Consider the following 19,128-nt stretch of genomic DNA (forward strand, 5'->3'; position numbering starts at 1 on the left):
ATTTGGCCCATCGTGTCCACACTGGCTCTCTGAAACAGCAATTCGCTCAGATCCATTCCCTTGTCTTCTCCCTGAAACCTTGCACATTCTTCCTTTTCATATAATTGTCTAATTCACTTTTCAATGCTTCAATTGAACACCACTACCCCCCCCCCCCCCACTCCACCACCACCACCTTCAGCACATTCTCAGCCAGTGTGAAAAAGTTTCCCTCAGGTCATTTTTACTTCTCTTACCAAATACTTTAAATCTGTGCCCTTTCATTCTCGATCGCATTTGTCCATGTGACTTTTGATTTTGTCCCGAATTATTATTTCTAGAAGTTTTCCCACCACTGAAGTTAAACTGACTGGCCTGTAGTTGCTAGGCTTATCTTTACACCCTCTTTTGAACAAGGGTGTAACATTTGCAATTCTCCAGTCCTCTGGCACCACCCCTGAGTCTCAGGAAGACTGTAAAATTATGGCCAGTGCCTCTGCGATTCCCACCCTCACTTCCCTCAGTATCCTTGGATGCAATCATCTGGTCCTGGTGTTTTATCCACTTTAAGTACAGACAGCCTATCTAATACTTCCTCTTTATCAATTTTAAACCCCTCTAGTGCCTGACTTACCTCCTTTTTCAACATTGCCTGGGTTGCAACTTCTTCCTTGGTAAAGACAGATGCAATGTATTCATTTAATACACCAGCTATGTCCCCTGCCTCCATGTGTAAATCCTCCTTTTGGTCCCTAATCGGCCCCACTCCTCTTTTTATGATACTTTTACTATTTATATGCCTAGAGAAAACTTTGGGATTTCCTTTAATATTAGCTGCCAGTCTTTTCATGCTCTCTCTTTGCTTTTTCACTTCCCCCAAGAACCTTCTATATTCAGCCTGGTTCTCAATAGTATTTTCTACCTGGCATCTGTCATAAGCACACATTTTCTTCTTTATCTTAATCTCTACCTCTTTTGTCATCCAGGGAGCTCTGGATTTGTTTGCTCTACTTTTCCCCTTCGAGGGAACATACCTCGACTGTGCCCGAACTATCTCTTCATTGAAGGTAGCCCATTGCTCATCTACCAGTTTTCCTGTCAGCTTTCGACTTCAGTTTATTTGTCCCAGCTCCATTCTTACCCCATTAAAGTTGGCCTTGTCCCAGTTAATTATCCTTACTCTGGATTGTTCTTTGTCCTTTTCCATAGTCATCCTAAACCTTATGATACAATGATCACTATCCTCTAAATGCTCTCCTACTGATGCTTGATCCACTTGGCGCACCTCATTCCCAAGAACCAGGTCTAGCAGTGCCTCCTTTCTTGTTGGACTAGCAACATATTGTTGTGGAAAATTTTCCTGAACACACTCTAGGAACTCTTGCTCCTCACTGCCCTTTACATTACTATTATCCCAGTCTATGTTTGGATAATTAAAGTCCCCCATTTTAACTACCCTATAATTTTTTGCACTTCTCTGTAATTTCCTTGCAAATTTTTTCTTCCACGTCCTTCCCACTAGCTGGTGGCCTATAGACAACAACGAGCAATGTAACTGCACCTTTTCTGCTCCTTAGCTCTAGCCAAATTGATTCTGTCCTCAATCCCTCTGCAACGTCCTTTTTCTCCAGCACTGCAATGCTCTCCTTAATCAATACCACCACCCCTCCCCCTTTTTTCCCCTTTTCTATCTTTCCTGAACACCTTTTATCCAGGAACATTTAACACACTGTCCTGCCCTTCTTATAGCCACATCATCATATTTCCACATGGCAATCTGCGCCTGTACCTCACCAGTCTTATTAACCATACTTCGTGCATTCACATACATGCACATTAACCCTTATTCTGACCCCACCTAATAACTTACTATTCCCTACTCTCGTGCTATCTATTTCCCCCAGTTTTCTGTGCAGTTTGGTATTCCACTCTGATAATTCCTCCTGTTTCCCCCACCCCTGACATGCTACCAGTTTTGCTTCCCTCCAATCTGAGCTACCTCTCGGGTTCCTATCCCCCTGACAATTTAGTTCAAACCCTCCCCAACAGCACTAGAAAATCACCGTGAGGATATTCGTCCCAGTCCTGCTAAGATGCAAACCATCCATCTTGAACAAGTCTCACCTGCCCCAGAACTGGTCCCAATGTCTCAGATATTTGATGCCCTGCCTCCTGCACCAGTTCTCCAGCCACGTGTTCAATCACCCAATTCTTTTATTCTTATGCTCACTTGCACGTGGGACTGGGAGTAATCCTGAGATTACTGCTTTTGAGGCCCTGCTTTTTAATCTCCTTCCTCGCTCCCTAAAATCTGCTTTCAGGACCTCATCCCCCTTCTTACCTATGTCATTGATACCAATGTCGATCACGACCCCTGGTTGTTCACCCTCCCCCAGAAAAATGTCCTGCAGCCGCTCTGTGACATCCTTGACCCTGGCACCAAGGAGGCAACACACCATCCTGGAGTCACGTTTACTGCCGCAGAAATGCCTGTCTGTTCCCCGAACTAACGAATCCCCTATCACTACTGCTCTTCCAGTTTTCTTCCACTCCTCCTGTGCAGCAGAGCCACCTGTGGTGCCACAAACTTGTCTCTGACTGCACTCCTCTGAGGAACCATCACCCTCACCAGTATCCAAAATGGAAAACCGATTAGCGAGTGAGATCACATCAGGGGACTCCTGCACTACCTGCCTAGTTCTCTTAGACTGTCTGGTGGTCACCCATTCCCTTTCTGCCTGCATGCTCCTAACTTGTGTTGTGACCACCTCCCTAAACGTACTATCCACGTAGTCCTCTGCCTCACCGATGCACAACAGTGACTCCAGCAGCCGCTCGAGTTCCGAAACCCAGAGCTCAAGCTTCTGCAGCCGGTGACGCTTCCTGCAGATATGGTGCATCCATGCTCTCCCACATGACACTGGCTGTACATTCTACTTGGCAGAGCTGCCCTGCCATACCTTAACTTTACAGCCTATTTATTATAAGTAGAATAGCTTACCTGGTACTCACCAAACAGCTCCTTCAACTGCACCGAAGCAATAACCAAATACTGGAGGGTTAAAAAAGTAGAAAAAAAAGTAGAAAAATGGAGCACTTCCTCCTCCCTTTACCGAACTCGCCACTCACCAAACTCGAATCTCCACACTCAGCTTGCAATCTGCACACCGTTTCATCCAATAGACATCCACTCAGATAATATAGAATAGTGAAATGATTAGCGTATCGAACTAACTACTCACACTGAGGTTGTATGTTCAGATTTCACCATGGCAAGTTGTGAAGTTGAATTCAATAAAAAAAACTCACCATGAAAGTGTATTTTTACAACTGCCTTACTAACATCCTTTGAGGAAGGGAACCTCTCACATAGCCTGGCTAACACTCAACTCCAACTTGTTTTAGTGATGTTGGTTGAGTAATAAATATTGGCTAGGACACCAGAGGGAACTTCCCTGCTCTTCCTCAAATAGTGCCATGGGATCTTATACGTCCACCCTTGAGGGCAAAAGGAGCCTTGGTTTAACATCCCATCCGAAAGACAACAGTTCCAACAGTGCAGCACTCCTTCAGTACTGCACTGCAATGTCAACATAGAGTCTCAAGTCTCCGAAGTGGGACTTAAACTCACAACCTTCTGACTCAGGTGAGAATGCGGTCATCTCTTAGGCCCAAATTTTCTGAGCATTTTGGGCTTGGAGGTGGGCGGGGGCATAAAATCAGGATGTAACACGTCGGACAGAAAGTCTAGCCTCTTCACGTCATCTCTGCATTTTGCTGACGGCAGCCGACATGGGGGGAGGACGACATGCATTGGAGCAGCGGCAAGCTAATGAAGGCAATTAATTGGGCAATTGACAGCAATCTTTCAGGGGTTTTTGAATTTTGCATACCACACTAAGGGCTGAGATCAGCGGTGCGCTTTGAAGACAGCAGTCCGCCCGTGCAAATCGCCCATAGCTGAGCCCCCGCTATATTGAGCGCAGCAATTCATTAGCATGGAGGAGGCAGAGCCCCACCCCAGATGACGTAAAGGGGGACGGCGTCCGGTGCCATTTTTAAAGGGCTTCAAGCCATTCAGGTAAATTTACATTTTTAAAGGTGCTGCTGCATGAAAATTGGAAATAAAATTTGATTTAAAATTTGAATCCCCTCTCCTATCACCACCCTCCCCCCACCACACACAAAATGAGTTCTCAGAAAATAAAATGGCCTATCCCCCAGGAAAACCACTTTTTAATATGCCGAACTTCCACCCCACCCCCACCCCCCCAACTGAAGCACCTTTAACCCTCAACCCCTTCCCACCATTTCCACAACCAATTGAACTGGTTTTCCCTGCTCTCCTGCCAGCCCCCTTCCCCCACCCACCCACCACCCTGCAAATTTCACTCCTCCCCCCTTCCCACCAGTGTCACACCTCAGATCTCCAAACGGAGATCCGAAGGCCTGAGAGTTCAGGCCAGTGGCCGGAATATCGGCGTGGGACTGCCGTCGCTATCAGGTAAGTGTTTATTGATTAATTGCAATACGATCAGCATATTTAGATGAATGCTCCACCGCCAAACAGTCGGAGGGTGGGGGCACACTAAGGCCTCGCTGCTGCTGTTACATTGTGATGGCGACCTCCCAGGAGTTGGGAATTTTCCGTGCCCCCCCCCACCCCGCCACGACCCCCGACGTTGGAGGGCTGGTAAAATTTATCCCTAGGTATCTCGATGGCTGCCAAAGACAGCCAGCACTGAGCTCCAGCTTGCTTGCCGCCTCCTTTTACTGGGTAAGACTCTGAAACAGGGTTCTCAAGAGGGCCGGTGAGTATGGACATTTCCGCACCAATCCAGACAGTCAAGCCAAGAGAGCCATTGGATTCAGGGCCATCGCTGGATGGTGCAGGTTATCATTGACTGCACGCATGTGGCCATCAAGGCACCCACAAACCAGCCAGCAGCCTTCATCCACAAGAAGGGCTTCCACTTGCTAAATGTACAACTGATTTGCCACCACCAAAAGCAGGTCCTTCAGGTGCGTGCATGGTTCCCAGGAAGCAGCTAGGACGCCAACATACATGAGCATTCCCAGCTACCACAGCTTTTCTGGCCCCTCCCCCGCCGGGGGAGAATGGATAGTGGGAAACAAGGGCTACCCACTGAGGACATAGCTGCTACCACATGTGAGGAACCCACGCATGGATGCAGAGGAGAGGGACAATGCCTGCCATGGGGCAACCCGGGTGATCATCGAACAGACCACAGGCCTTCTTAAGGTGTGATTCAGTTGCCTTGATGAATCCAGTGGAGCCCTTCAGTATGCCCAGCAAGGATCTCGCATATCATGCTAGTTTGCTGTGCACTGAACAACCTGGCACTGCAGACGGGGGAGACATTGGACAATAAGAATATCGTGAATCGATATGTCTCCTCTTATGACAAGGATCCTGAGGAGGCTCCTGACCAGGCGATGCAAGATGAAGGGCCCCAGGTATCACAGTCAAGGTATAATGTGATACATGCAAGGCAGGCTCGGGAGGCACTAATACACAGACATTTCATACGACCCTTCCTGCCTGTTGGAGCCATACTAATTGCCATGTTGCCAATGACTTCAGAGGCACGTCATCAGCCTGGGCCTCAGTATCACCTTGGTTTCCCACAATCCTCCGACTATCAATGCCCTCGGCTGTCATAGCCTCCTTAAGCAGCTTGGGAAAGTCTGTGCTGTGCTCACTAAGTTGCATCCTCGAATCTTAAACGCGAATGGATACCCATCAATGTGAGAGTATCTGCGTTTGTGGAGGGTATGGGGAAATGATGTGACCGTTCATCCTCTGAGGGTCCCTCCTCCTCCTCACAGGTGGCCAACTGTCCCCTGGTCTCCTGGTTGGAATGTAACAGAAATGAGGTCTTGCTGCAATTGTACAAGGCTTTGGTGAGACCATACCTGTAGTATTGGGCTGGATTTAGTTGAGCCGGCAGGACTCCTTGTGCCAGGCCAGAAAAGCAGGGATCCCACCTCCAAACACTGCTGGCCAATCACAGGACCAGGAACTCAGTAGTTTCAGCAGCACCACCGGGAGCAGTGGCCACTGCCGGTAATGCAGGAGGCCTGGGAATGAGGCCCAGCAGTGGAGACCCAGACCTAAGGTAAGTGAGGCAGGGTCGCCAGGGCCAGTCCAGCAGGCCCAGCGATGTGGGAAGGGAAAGTGGGCGTTGAGTGTAGGGAGAGGTGGGTTGTATTCTGCCTGGGGCCCTTCATGAGCCACAGATTGCCCATGGAGATGGCACCCTTCCCAAGCTTGTAGGGCAGTTGCCGGATTTCATTGGGCAACCTCCCCGCTTGGCGGCCCCCCTCCCCACCCCCGCTGCTGGCGTTAAGTCAGTGGCAGGGGAAGATGCCCTTAAGTTTTTGGTGATAGCTCTTTTAAGGGCCTCAATTGGCCGCTGAGCAGGAGGCTGTCGTTGATCTATCCCACCTCCGAATTCATTGCGGTGTGATGGGAAGGTGAGGAGCTCTGCGCCACTCCACTCCCGTCACAATTCTATGGGCCCCCACTCCGCCTAGCCCATCTCCGGGAGGGCCCATTAAATCCAGCCCACAGTCTGCAATTTTGATCTCCATATTTAAAGAAAGATATACTTGCTTTGGGGGTGGTAGAGCGAAGGTTCACTAGACTGATCCCCAGGATGAGAGGATGAGTAAATTGGGTCTATATTCTCTGGAGTTTAGAAGAATGAGAGGTGATCTCATTGAAACATACAAGATTATAAAGGGGTTTGACAGGGGAGACACTGAGAGGTTGTTTCCTCCGGTTGGGGAATCTAAAATATGGGGTCACAGTCTCAGGATAAGGGGTCAATCATTTAGGACCTAGTTGAGGAGAGATTTCTTCACTCAAAGGGTTGTGAATCTTTGGAATTCTCTACCCCAGAGGGTTGTGGATGTGCCATCATTGAATATATTGAAGACTGAGATGGACAAAGTTTTGGCCTCTCAAGGAAGCAAGAGATATGGGGAGTGGGCGGGAAAATGGAGTTGAGGCAGATGATCAGCCATGATAACATTGAATGGTGGAGCAGGCTCGAGGGGCTGTGTGGTCCACTCCTGCTCCTATTACTTATGTTCTTAGAGTCATTGAGTCATTTACAGCACAGGAGGAGGCCATTCAGCCCATCAAGTCCATGCCGGCTCATCACAGAGCAATCCAGTCAGTCCCACACCCACTTGATCACCATAGACCTGCAAGTTTATTTCCTTCAAGTGGCCATCCAATTTCCTTCTGAAATCATTGATTGTGTCTGTTTCCACCAACTTATGTTCTCTGCAACCCCCGTGCAGGCTTGCTTGGTCAGTTAAACCAGTCTACTCCTCCTGTCCCTGGGGTAAAGGACCTCCCGCTTTGCCCTTGCAGCCTGGAGGACAGCGTGCAGGGAGGCATCGCTGAACCGTGGGGCCACCCGGGGTCTTCCCTCTGCCATTCTGGCTGCAGGTTTCCTTAAATTTCTCAGCTTTCCAGGCAGTCCTTAAGACATGCAGTACTGGCAGCCCTTCAAAGATGGTGCCAGCACCTGCCATGGATTCACGTGACGCTACCTCCCATTCCGCCTCCGCGCTGCCAATCGTCCCCAACACTCCCCACTATTGATTGCCTGGAAGCCGGAAGATCGCATGCAGGCAGCCAATCCCCACTCTAATGGAAGCAGTGTCTGCTTTCGGTCCAGATGCCTGGACCGGCAGCGGAGCTGCAAAATTTAGCCCTTAATGTTCACTGAAGTTGCTTCATAATCAATTGCCTATGACATGGGTGGCAATGTGCCAGCCTCTGATTTTGGCCCTTCCTTCTCTGTTTAATAGGCTCCTTATATTTAGAAACAGGGCATAACAAGCAGTCAAGAGAGTAGAAAATTCACTGAGACAGCAGCACATCTAGGGCTACTGCTCTTTATGGAAAGAATCATAAAAAGTTTAAGGCACAGAAAGAGGCCATCCACCCATTCTAATCCCATCTTCCAGCATTTGGTCCGTAGCCCTGCAGATTACGGTACTTGAGGTGCATACCCAGACTCCTTTTGAATGAGTTGTGGGTTTCTGCCTCAACTATCCTTTCAGGCAGTGAGTTTCAGACCCCCACCACCTACTGGGTGAAAAAAAAAATTTCTTCATCTCCCTTCTAATTTTTCTACCAATCACTTAAACTCTATTCCCCCTAGTCACTGACCTCTCTGCTAAGGTAAATAAGCCCTTCACATCCAATCTATCCAAGCCCATCACAATTTTGTACATTTCAATCAAATCTCCCCTCACCCTCCTCTGTTCCAAGGAGCAGAACCCCAGCCTATCCAACCTTTCCTCATGGCTGCAATTTTCCCATCCTGGCAACATTCTTGTAGCTCTCCTCTGAAACCTCTCTAGGTGCAATTACATCCTTTCTGTAATGAGGTGACCAGAACTGTACACAGTACTCAAGTTGTGGCCTAACCAATAATTTATACAGTTCCAGCATAACCTCCCTGCTCTTATATTCTATACCTCAGCTAATAAAGGAAAGGATTCCATATGCCTTCTTAACCACCTTTTCGATCTGTTCTGCTACCTTCAGGGATCTGTGGACATTCATTCCAAGATCTCTCACTTCCTCTACATTTCTCAGTATTTTCCTATCAACCGGCACAGTGGCGCAGTGGTTAGCATCACAGCCTCACAGCTCCAGCAACCCGGGTTTGGTTCTGGGTATTGCCTGTGCGGAGTTTGCAAGTTCTCCCTGTGACTGCGTGGGTTTCCGCTGGGTGCTCTGGTTCCCTTCTGCAGCCAAAGACTTGCAGATTGATAAGTAAATTGGCCATTATAAATTGCCCCTCGTGTAGTTAGGTGGTAGGAGAATTGTGGGGATGTGGTAGGGAATATGGGATTAATGTAGGATTAGTATAAATGGGTGGCTGATGGTCAGCACAGACTCAGTGGGCTGAAGGGCCTGTTTCAGTGCTGTATCTCTCGATGACTCTAACCGTGAATTCCTTTGCCTTGTTTGACCTCCCCAAATGCATCACCTCACACTTCTCTGGTTGAATTCTATTTGCCACTTTTCTGCCCATCTGACCAGACCATCAATATCTTCCTGCAGCCTACAGCTATCCTCCTCGCTATATACCACACAGCCAATCTTTGTGTCATCTGCAAACTTCTTGATCATGCCCCCTATATTTACATCCAAATCGTTAATATATGCTACAAAAAGTAGGGGACCCAGTACAGAGCTCTGCGGAATGCCACTGGGAACAGCCCTCCAGTCGCAAAAACACCCGTCAACAATTACCCTTTGTTTCCTGCCACTGAGCCAATTTTGTATCCATCTTGTTGCATTTCCCTGGATCCCATGGGATTTTATTTTTTTAACCAGTCTGCCATATGGGACCTTGTCAAAAGCCTTGCTAAAATCCATGTAGACCACATCAACTGCACTACCCTCATCTATCTTCCTGTTACTTCTTCAAAAAATGCGATCAAGTTGGTCAAACAAGATCTTCCCTTAACAAATCCATGCTGACTCTTCTTGCTAACCTGTGCCTTTCTAATTGACAGTTTATCCTGCCTCTCAGAATAGATTCCAATAATTTGCCCACTACTGAGGTTAGATTGACTGGCCTGTAATTATTCAGTCTATCCCTCACTCCCTTTTTAAACAGAGATACAATGTTAGCAGTTCTCCAATCCTCTGGCACCATACCTGTATCCAGTGAGGACTGGAAAATAATGGTCAGACCTTCCGTTATTTCCTCTCTAGCTTCTTTCAACAGCCTGGGGTATATTTCATCCGGCCCTCGTGATTTGTCAACCTCCAAAGATGCTAAACCCATTAATACTTCCTCTCTCCCTATGTTTATCACATCCAATACTTCCCACTCCTCCTCAAGTACAGTATCTGCATTGTCCTCCTCTTTTGTGAAGACAAACACAAAATGATCATTATGAAAAGGTTACCTTTTTGGTCTTTTATGGGCCCTACTCTCTCCTTCGTTATCCTCTTACTCTTAATATATTGATAAAACCTCTTTGGGTTCACCCTGATTTTGCTTGCCAATATTCTTTCATGCCCTCTCTTTGCTTTCCTAATTTCCTTTTTGATTTCACCCCTCCACCTTCTACACTCCTCTTGGCTATCTGTAGTATTGAGATCTCGGTGTCGGACATAAGCTTTCCCTTTCTGCCTTATCTTACCCTGTAAGCTCCTTGACATCCATAGGACTCTATATTTGGCCATCTTACCCCTTTTTCTTTGTGGGAACATGTTTACTCTGAATGCCTTGAATCTCCCCTTTGAATGCTACCCACAGCTCTGACACTGATTTACCTTCAAGTAGCTGTTTCCAGTCTACTTTCGTGAAATCACTCCTCAGTTTAGTAAAATTGCCTTGCCCCAATTGAGAACTCTAACTCCTGTTCAATCTCTGTCCTTTTCCATAATTATGTTAACACTGACTGAATTATGATCACGACCATCAAAATGCTCTCCCACTGCCACTCCTTCCACCTGCCCATCTTCATTTCCTAAAACTAAGTCTAAAACTGTGCGCTCTCTTGTTGGACTTGGTACATATTGGGGAAAAAAAGTTCTCCTGAATGCACCTCAAGAATTCTGCTCTCTCAATTCCTTTCATACTAAAACTATCCCAGTTAATACTGGGGTAGTTAAAATCCCCTACTATCACTGCCATATTGTTCTTGTACTTTTCAGAGATTTGCCTCCATATCTGCTCTTTTATCTCCCTCTGACTGTTTGGGGGTCTGTAGTACACTCCCAGCAGTGTGATTGCCCCTTTTTTTGTTCCTTAGCTCAATCCATATGGCCTCATTTGATGAACCTTCCAACATGTCATCCCTCCTCACAGCTGTAATAGTTTCTTTGATCAAAATGTAACCAGGAATGTTGAGCTGTCATTCCTGTCCCTCCTTAAGCCATGTTTTTGTAATAGCTATGATACCATACTGCCACACGTCTATCTGTGGCCTCAGCTCATCTGCTTTATTTGCTATACTCTTTGCATTGAAATAGATACCCATGAGCACAGCCAAACTTTTTTTTATTTTCTAACCTTTGATTCCTCAGTCTTCCAGACTCATCCATTAATTTTCTTCCCTCCATTTTCATTTCTGATTTTGTCCCAACTGAGTCTACCCTCAGGTCCTCATCCCCCTGCCAAACTAGTTTAAACCCTCCCCAACAGCATTAGTAAAACGTCCCGCAAGGAACAGGGCGGCACAGTGGTTAGCACTGCAGCCTCACAGCTCCAGGGACCTGGGTTCAATTCTGGGTACTGCCTGTGCGGAGTTTGCAAGTTCTTCCTGTGACCGCGTGGGTTTTTGCCAGGTGCTCCGGTTTCCTCCCACAGCCAAAGACTTGCAGGTGATAGGTAAATTGGCCATTGTAAATTGCCCCTAGTGTAGGCAGGTGGTAGGGAATATGGGATTACTGTAGGGTTGTTGTTGGTCGGCACAGACTTGGTGAGCCGAAGGGTCTGTTTCAGTGCTGTATCTCTAAATAAAAAATAAAATAAATCTCAGTCCCGGTTCTGTTCAGGTGCAACCCATCCAGCCTGTACAGGTCCCATCTTCCCCCAGAGCTGGTCTCAATGTCCCAGGAATCTAAAGCCCTCCCTCCTGCACCATCTTTCCAGCCACACATTCATCTGTCTTATCCTTCTATTTCTATACTCACTTGCGCCTGACTACATTTGAGGTCCTGCTTGCTAATTTCTTACCTAAGTCCCTAAATTCTGACTGCAGGACCACATCCCTCTTTCTACCTATGTCATTGGTTCCGATGTGGACTACAACTGCTGGCTGTTCACCCTCCCCCTTCAGGATGCTCTGCGGCTGCTCAGTAACATCATTGACCCTTGCAGCAGGGAGGCAACACAACCCATCCTGGATTCATGTCTGCAGCCACAGAAATGCCTGTCTGTTCTCCTGACTACTGAATCACCTATCACTATGGCTCTTCCAGTCTTCCCTGTACCTCACTGTGCAGCTGAGCCACCTGTGGTGCCATGGACTGGGCTCTGTCTGCACTCCCCTGGTGAAGCATCACTTTCCTCAGTATTCAGAACTGAATATCTGTCGGAGAGTGAGATGCAATCAGGGGTCTCCTTCACTACCTGCCTGATTCTTTTGTACTGCCTGGCCGTCACCCATTTCCTCTCTCCCTGCATACTCTTCAGCTGTGGGGTGACCACATCTATAAATGTGCTATCCACATAGCTCTGATTACAGGTAATGATTTTTTGTTGCCTGAAGAAAACAAATTGCCAGTGAGAACATTGGATCAAGGAGGAAGGTGCAGAAAACTCCACCTTCTAAAGCTGCACTGGGCCCTTGGAGGTCCTTCTGCTGGAGCTGCAGCAGTTTGTCGGTACACTCTGTACTAGCCTTATCCTAGCATTCACCTTGTCTGATCTTCATCATCTTAGGATCCTTGAAGCTTAGCTTCAGATGTCAAATTACTTTGGCAAGCAAAACCAAATTAAAATTATTTGGAGTCTTTCTCAATTTTCTTTTGATAAAGTTACTCAACAACATCAATTTTATGCTCTCATTTAGCTCTTATTCATATTAAGCATCATTTAATCATCATGCCATGATCTCACTCCATTCAGTTAGACTCTATATTATTCACCCACAAGGCCTATTATGTTGGGAGCAAACCTAGTTCATGTGCTCAAGGCCTGGAGTGGGGGGCTTGAACCCACAACCTGGTGATGCATGGGCAAGAGTCCTACCCTTGAACCACAGCCAACAACAAGCCTATTTAGAGTTGTGACGTTATCCATATGTTAAGGATGGAATCTCCATAAATTTTAGCCTCTTCCCCTCTCCCCGTCCCCTCCCCTTCCTTCCCCCCCTCTCTCCACCCCGCCCCCACCCCCACTCTCAGGTGCTGCTGAGTAAATTCATTTGAAGCCATTTGTAAATTAACTGTTCAATTTAACAATAGTTATAGTCTTGCTATTTTATGGCATTTGTTTGCAGTCACTGTTGTTAAATGTTCCTTAATAAATTAAGGTATAGAAGTCTCAATTACAAAAGCTTTGGTCCAGTGGTTTGCAGAGAGAGTTAACAACAAGCTAAACCTTGCCAATCAATCTGTACATCCAGGCAGCCAATTGCAAAGCAGCAGTAAAAGAGACATAGAGACAAGTTACCTATTGGCTTCTTGGTCATATAATCATGTCTGACATAAAAGAGACTAAAAGGGGAGAGGGTTAAAATAGATGTGTCTAATTTCTATGTTAATAGAGTTTTTTTTTTAGCTTATCTGAAATTATTGGAAAATAAAAGGGGGCATGGATTTCCTTTTGTATTCCACAATAGGGTCCAAAACTGGAGTCTTAAATGTAAACAAAGCCAATTACACAGGTTGAAGAGGCAAATTGGCTGAGGTAGATTGGGAAATTAAATTAAAAGATATAATGATACGTAAGCAATTTGCAAACATTTGAAGAAATAACTCAATTCTCAATTAATATACATTCTCGAGGAATAAAAGCTCCACTGGATAAGTGGTACAGCTATGGCTAACTAGAGAAGTTAAGGGTAGTATTAGATTAAAAGAAGCACACAATGTTGCCAAATGTTGACCAAAAAATTAGTAAGTCTGAAGAAGGTTTTAAAATCAACATAGGATGACCTCGGAATTGATAGGGTATGACAGGTTTGGATAGGAACAGAAAAGCTGTCCCCATTGACTGATGGTACAGGGGCACTCAGATTTGAGGTTTTGGACAAGAGATACAGGGGAGATGTTTGGAAGAATTTTTTTACGCAGTATGTGGTAATGACCTGGAACTCACTATGAGGGTGGTGGAAGCAGATAGGATGAATGATTTATAAAGAAAATTGGATGGGCACTTGAGGGAAATAAACTTGCAGGGCTAAAGGGATAGAGCTGAGGAATGAGACTAATAGGATTGCTCTGCAGACAGCCGGCATGGACTCAATGGGCCAAATGGCCTTCTGTGCCGTTACGACTCTAATTAGGGAGAAAATAGAATGAGAGTAAACTGGCAAGAAATATAAAAGCATATCGTAAGTGCAGAAAGAGTCAAAGTACATGTGGATACAAAAGAGGTAAAGACTATATCTGCAAAAGGATATCGACCGGTTAAATGATTGGGCAATAAGGTGGAGGATGGAGTTTGATGTGCGGAAATGTGAAATGTTCCACTTTGGTAGGAAAAACAGAAAAGCAGATTTTTTTTAAGAAGTTGAGAGACTAGTAAATGTTGCTATTCAGAGGGATTTGGGGTCCTTGTTTAAAGCCCACTCTGGGATCCAGGATGACACTTCACTGTAATATTGAGGTTGTGCTACACTATTGGAGAGGGAGTTTTAGATGAGACATTCTTGGTTCATAGCAGTGTGGTACAACAAAGTAACTTGCTAGGGCAGTTTTAGAGGGCAGTTAAAAGTCAGTTATGTTGATGTGGAACTGGAGTCACATATAGGCAAGACCAGGTAAGGATGGCAGTATTCCTTCTCTTTGGGACATTCGTAAACCAGTTGTTTTTTTGCAGCGACCTGACAGCTTTGTGTTGATTTCTGAATTCAAATTCTCAAACTGCCAACTAGGATTTATTAATCCAGATCTCTGGTTGTTAGTGCATTCATTATATTACTGGATTATCATATCCCGTTGTATGCTTCACGACCACATTGAACTCACCAAGTCATCCAGATTTCTCCTTACTTCCTTGAAAGAATATTTTGCTGGAAGTTTTGTACGAACACATGATTTTTTTTAGTGGAAAAATTGCGACACAGTTACTTTTCATTGATCTAGCAACTAGAAGAAAATCTAAAAGTTATGATGGAAGTTGGTAAAAATCAATTTTAATCTCCAATTACAATTTAAAATGCATGAATTCAGTTATAGTGGACACTTAATATCAAAGAGGATAATATACCTGACGTGCCAGGGAAACTAATAACGAATCATGGGCTGGAACCCACTGAAGTTAATGTAAGCAAGAAAACAGTATTGGAAAAATTAATGCCACAAAAGACTGACTAATCTCCAGGGCTTTATGGTTTTCACCCCAGGATTTTACCTAACAAGTAGGAGCAGGAGTAGACCAGAACCAGGGGTCATAGTCTAAGAATCCAGGGTAAACCTTTCAGATCTGAGATGAGGAGAAATTTCATCACCCAGAGAGTGGTGAGCCTGTGGAATTCGCTACCACAGAAAGCAGTTGAGGCCAAAACATTGGATGTTTTCAAGGAGGAGTTAGATACAGCTCTTGGGTCTAAAGGGATCAAATGGTATGGGGCGAAAGTGGGAACAGGTTACTGAGTTGGATGATCAGCCATGGTCGAGGTGAGTGGCGGAGCAGGCTCGAAGGGCTGAATGGCCTACTCCTACTTCTATTTTTTATGTTTTCTAAATCACAGCAAATTAACGCGCAGGTATAACAAGTAACTGGGAAGGCAAATGGTAGATTAGCCTTTATTGCAAGTGGAATCAAGTATAAGAGTAAGGAAGTCTTGCTGCGATTATATACAACTTTAGTGAGACTACACCTGGAATACTGTGTACAGTGTTGATCTCCTTATCTAAGGAAGGATATAGTTGCCTTGGAGTAAACCCATCAAATGTTTGCCAGATTGATTCCTGGCATGAGAGGACTGTCCAATGAGTGAAGATTAAGTGGAATGAGCCTTTATTCTCTAGAACTTAGAAGAATAAGAGGTGATCTCATTGAAATATATAAAATTCTTCGAGGGCTTGACAAGGTAGATGCTGGCAGGCTGTTTCACCTGGCTAGAGAGTCTAGAACTAATGGTCATTGGTTCAGGATAAGAGGTTGGCCATTTAGGACTGAGATGAGGAGAAAGTTCTTCACTCAAAGGTTGTGAATCTTTGAAATTCTCTACCCCAGGGAGCTGTGGATGCTCGGTCGATGAGTATATTCATACTGAGAGCAACAGACTAGAACAAAGGCACCCAGGAAATCAAGGGATATGAGGATATGGTGGAAAAGTGGAGTTGATGTAGAAGTTCATTCAGGATCTTATTGAATGGCAGAGCAGGCTCAATGGCCATATGACCTACTCCTGAACCAACTTCTTATATTATTCTCATAGCTCCTCATTTTCTGTGATAACTGCAATAAAATGCTAGCAATCATTGCTGACTACTTCTGGCATCAAACTTTCAGCATACTACACTTTTATGCCTACATTTTCTTAAAATGTAAAATTTACATGTAATTGCCATGTACAGCTCATCAGCAGTAAAATATCTATTTACTGGTTTATTGCTGTTCTTTTAACTAGTAACACTGTATAAACTTAGTTGAGGTAGAAGTGATGAGGAAAGGAATCTGCATCTCATTTTGTAAGTGACCTTAAGAAAAGTTCAGAAAAGAATGGTCTTTTACTCACTGCAGGGGTAAAGGGCACTGCCTGACACACTGATTTAACTATATGTCATCTAATCCACTAATCATAGAAAGTTTACAGCACAGAAAGAGGCCACTTGGCCCATCATATCTGCACAGCCAAAAAACAAGCCATCGAGTCTAATCCTACCTTCCAGCATTGTGTCCATAGCCCTGCAGGTTACGGCACTTGAGGTGCATATCCAGACTCCTTTTGAATGAGTTGAGGGTTTCTGTCTCTACTATCCTTTCAGGCAGTGAGTTCCAGACCCGCACCATCCTTTGGGTGAAAAGATTTTTACCTTGTCTCCCCTCTAATCTTTCTACCAATCATTTTAAATCTATGCCCCCTCATCACTGACCTCACTGCTAAGGTAAATAGGCCCTTCACATCCACTCTATCCAGGCCCTTCACAATTTTGTACATTTCAATCAAAACTCCCATCAGTCTTCTCTGTTCCAAGGAGAGGAACTCCAGCCTATCCAATCTTTTCTCATAGCTACGTTTTTCCAGTCTCGGCAACATCCTCGTAAATCTCCTCTGTACCCTTTCTAGTGCAATTACATCCTCTCTGTAATGAGGTTTATTTTATTTTTTATTTAGAGATACAGCACTGAAACAGGCCCTTCGGCCCACCGAGTCTGTGCTGACCAAGAACCACCCATTTATACTAACCCTACAGTAATCCCATATTCCCTACCACCTACCTACACTAGGGGCAATTTACAATGGCCAATTTACCCATCACCTGCTAGTCTTTGGCGGTGGGCGAAAACCCACACGGTCACAGGGAGAACATGCAAACTCCGCACAGGCAGTATCCAGAATTGAACCTGGGTCCCTGGAGCTGTGAGGCTGCGGTGCTAACCACTACGCCACTGTGCCGCCCGAAATCCACGCGGTCACAGGGAGAACTTGCAACCTCCGCACAGGCAGTACCCAGAATTGAACCAGGGTCGCTGGAGCTGTGAGACTGCAGTGCTAACCATTGCGCCGCTGTGCTGCCAACAGGCGACCAGAACTGCACATCCTACTCAAATTGTGGCCTAACCAATGAGTTATACAGTTCTAGCATAATCTGCCTCCTCTGATATTCTATATCTCGGCTAATAAAGGAAAGGGTTCTCAAGCATCATTTACTCTATTATACTCAAGACTGGGAGAGCTATTTTTCCTGCTTAACGTGTATAAACTTAGTTGAGGTAGAAGTGATGAGGATAGGAATCTGCATCTCATTTTGTAAGTGACCTTAAGAAAAGTTCAGAAAAGAATGGTCTTTTACTCACTTTTCCCCCAAATGTGTGTGTGTGAAAACACTTATTCTACATTATATAAGGTCCTACTCAAATAAAAAGTACAAGCTTAACTTCATAATAAAAACTGTAAATGCTGGAAATACTGGAATACGGGACTGGAAAAATGCAGCTATGAGATGCTAAAGAGCCCCTGAAGTGGCTAAGATGAGGTCTTGAGCTACCACGTGGTTTTAGCTCACCTTTACCATGACACCAACTTGGCAAAGGAGTTGAAGTCCACCCTAGGAACAGCCATCCGGAGGATCGTAATTGACAATTAAATTACCTGCCAGCACTCATTAAAGAGGCTGCATGCATTTTGGCAGCTCGCACTACAGCTAATGCCCTCTCCTAACTGCCATCAGCTGAACTGGAGTAAACAAGTCATTGCTGAGGATTTTCTGCGTTACTTCAAGGCACGCTCAGCTTTCACTGTTCACTTGCTGCTGGAAGTTTGAAAAGTACTTTTGCGACACATCGGGAAACTTTCTGGGACAGTTTATCAAGACTTCACCAACATTTTTGCTAAAATTCTTTGAAGGACTTCACCTAAACAGAGTGAGTGCTATCTTATTGGGCAGCTTATAGGTTTCACCAGGAGAAACAGAATGCTTGGTCATGGGCATCCTGCTAGGGGCCTCCCTTCATCTGGAGGAAGAATGGGAGGTGGTCATGAAGCCAGGCAGAATAGTACCAGTTACTCCAGGAGACAGCAACAGGAGGGCGAGGTGGACTCCTACATCCTGTAGGTACAGGACATTCCTCCTCCTCTTAATCTCCTCCAGTAGGAGCTCCAGGGCCATCTCCAAGAACCTGTGCACCTTCTCCCTTCGTCTGGGCCATCCTGAAATGTGCCATTGTCTCTCAGCCAGAACACTCCATATCTTCAAAAGAAGTGGGTGCGGGAGGCTACAATATACCCTGCCACAAAAATTGTGTCTATTCAGTGCTTAGTGCTAAACCTGCAGGTGTCTGTTTTCGCGTCTCCAGGCAAGTTCAAATTATGGTAATCAGCAATTGGACTGAAAAACGCATGCTAAATCTAGACTTTCAGACAGCTATGCTTTATTCACACAGCACTCACTGAGTGCTTGTTTTCACCCTTTCACAAACATAACCCCTTCTATGAAAATGCTCTCATAGATGAGTAGTCCAACCAAATGTCTCCCTACATCCCAAGTAACTGGCTGTAAAACCTGTGTAGCCTACTGTCACAAAATCGGGCTATGCCAAATAATGCTTTTTTTTTTATCCACTGGCTGGAAACCTGAATTAAATTTTTTAAAAAGAAAAAGGAACAGATAAAAGGCGACTGCTAGCAGTTAAGATGGCCATTGTAATTTGCATCATATTCCCTACATTCATATGCACCGAGGTGAAGAAGACTTGTCTGCCCAGTTCCCTCAAGAAAAATGACATGGGGAATTTG

The sequence above is a fragment of the Heterodontus francisci genome, chromosome 4 (assembly GCF_036365525.1).
Source record: "Heterodontus francisci isolate sHetFra1 chromosome 4, sHetFra1.hap1, whole genome shotgun sequence".
Classification (NCBI taxonomy): Eukaryota; Metazoa; Chordata; class Chondrichthyes; order Heterodontiformes; family Heterodontidae; genus Heterodontus; species Heterodontus francisci.